The 2,653-nt window shown below is 35.6% G+C and overlaps 1 long non-coding RNA gene across 1 annotated transcript; it reads right to left on the reverse strand.

Moving 5' to 3' along the window:
* Positions 1-438: 438 nt before the first annotated feature.
* Positions 439-2,260, reverse strand: LOC118492431. The gene is made up of 3 exons (XR_004893684.1): positions 1,623-2,260; positions 762-1,049; positions 439-623 (listed from the first exon to the last, which is right to left on the reverse strand). It is a non-coding gene; the product is annotated as an uncharacterized LOC118492431 (long non-coding RNA).
* Positions 2,261-2,653: the final 393 nt, after the last annotated feature.

Consider the following 2,653-nt stretch of genomic DNA (forward strand, 5'->3'; position numbering starts at 1 on the left):
TTGAGCACAAACGACTTTCCAAGTTCGATAAATTATTCGTTAAAGAATACGAACCTCGTGTGAGGTCAATCAGAGGCACAAGAATTGGTTGTTGTGGTGATGGTGGTTGTTGTGGTGGTGATGGTTGGCATGTTGACACTTTGGATCCTTTTTACTAACATATTTACATTGTTTGACAGTTTTAGTCCCTCGGAAATAATTCCTTACACGTTTAAAGTTCATGACACGTGTCTTTAATATATTGGTCGTGATTTTTACGAGGTGTTACAATATATAGTTATATGATTTTAAGTGAGAGAACTACAAAACTACATAGAAGGCTCATCCCTACTTTACCATGGATAATACATTGAAAGATCAGATCATAAATATGGTTTTAATCAAACAACAAACGTCAAAATTCCTAAACAGACTTACACAGAAAAATGCAAATATTATAGAAAAATCCAACAACTTGTTGTTCATACCAAATAGGCGCAAAATCTTCATTAATACATAAGCCTAAACCCTAACAAACATGAATTGAGGAAAGCAATTATCCAAACATTTGGTGTGCACAACAATTACACATGAAGAAAACCATTTTAGGAGCCAAAATTGAGCCATATTGCTGGGTGTATTAACTGTACAACAAACATAAAACATTAGCAACAAAAATTTCCAACAAAAAAGCACACCATAGGCATTTTGCAACTGCAGACCAAAGAAGCCCAGACGAAAAGATGAATATAGAAGACAAAAGAGAAGAAAGTGATACTAACCTAATGACAAAAGCAATGGTCGTAAGATAGCGAGAGCAAAGGATTTCCATAATCACAAAGCAAGCAAAACCCAGTTCAACAAACGTAAATTGAGCAAAACCCACATCAAACGTAGAAGAAAAGAGTGAAAATGAGAGGGGAAATGACAATACATTGGTGAAACAGAGAAAAAAAATCAGATTAAACTCACCTCTGGACCCCTCTTTGCAACTTTCTTCTTCCATGAAATCTGCCAACTTCGCAGGCCCACTCGGCATTGCACCATGGTTGCTTTGGTCTCCATTTCTGCTGTAGAAATCAATACCATATATTAAACTCGAAAAATTACATCCCATGCACATCATAATAGTAAATTATATTAAGCAGACTTGAAGAGCGTGTGTTCTGCAATTAGATATTATATGGCCAAATCCTTTCTAATCTGCAAACACAAATTTTGCTGCAAGCTGCTTAATTAGACACTATTTAATATTCTAGTGTGTCAAATGCATGTTAAAAATATAGTTTCATCTGGATGCACATAATCATTGAACATAAGATCTAAACCAAACTCTAACTTATATCCGTTTCCAATCAAAATTTTTAAAAGAATACACCAACGAAATATATGAAAATTTACACTAAACCAATTTAATCATGAAGAGGCTAAGTTAAATTAATGTTGATTCATGATTGATAGTAATAAAAGTTTAATGTTTATTTTGAATCATACAAAGCTAAGCAATAGAAGGCAACTAATTTGCAATGGAAACAAACAAACAAACAGAAGCACAAAGAATCACAGAATTGACAAATTCCAATTCAACATAACTAATTTTCTCAAATATGCACATTCTTTTTCACATAGTGGAGAGTAAGTACCTTGAATTTCATCTACTATTTAGGCAGATAAGACAACAACACAATCGTAGCCGGATTTTGAAGCAAGAAAACAGAGAGTGCCATCTTCTTCAAGGTGATGAAAGTCGTAACCTCTTTAGCAACCATCACTAACCACCGCCACTACACCCCAGCTTTAACAGCGACCACGTCCATCGCCACCAAGGGTTCCGTAATCGAACCCGACAAATGACTGATGATGATAGGGGCAAATATTTCGCGGAAGAGAGAGAGAGAGAGAAAGAGCACATGAGGGATAACAAAAACAGCGAAAACCTTAGCCGCCGTAACTTTTTAATCCACAAAAACCACCACCGTCACCGTACACGCACTAGAAACATACGTGTCAGAGCCCTAATTTCAGACGACAAGCATCAAACGTGGATTCCAATGTAGGGTTCGCCAGAACCGAAATTGAAGGGATCGACGTTTCAAAACGCAGAGAAAGGATGCAGAGGACGTCGAGGGATACAGTGGAATTGGATTAGGGTCTTTCTTTCTCTGATGTGAAGAACACATGATTACTCTTTTGCAAACAGACTTCTAACGACATTATTAAGAGAGAACGGATAGGTGGCAAAAGCCACTAACCTTTATCTTTAATATTATATAAATTTGCAAAAGAGGGATATTTTGAGTACTGTTGCTAAGAACATCCTCTAAATCTTATATATAGTAATTTGAGAAAGAGTAGAAAAAATCACATAGCGTGTATAATGTATTTTATGTGTGTATATATGAACATCGACATTCAAATCTAATTAGGTCAAATTTTATAGACGTGTGACTCCATTAATTGTGTATCTATTTTTCGTATGTAAATTACCTTAACTCATAGAATGCATGTAATACCTGGTCGGTCTCGCTTATCAGTTCTCGTTCACGTATTGTAATTTACCCATTCAAAAATCTTAGAGCCGTCCCCGAAAACTTTTGAAAAAAATTAGGCCTCGGGCGACAAAAAGAATTGGGCCCAAAATTATGGTTAAGGGTAAATGAATTATAAAAATAAA

The sequence above is a fragment of the Helianthus annuus genome, chromosome 5 (genome assembly GCF_002127325.2).
Source record: "Helianthus annuus cultivar XRQ/B chromosome 5, HanXRQr2.0-SUNRISE, whole genome shotgun sequence".
Taxonomy (NCBI): Eukaryota; Viridiplantae; Streptophyta; class Magnoliopsida; order Asterales; family Asteraceae; genus Helianthus; species Helianthus annuus.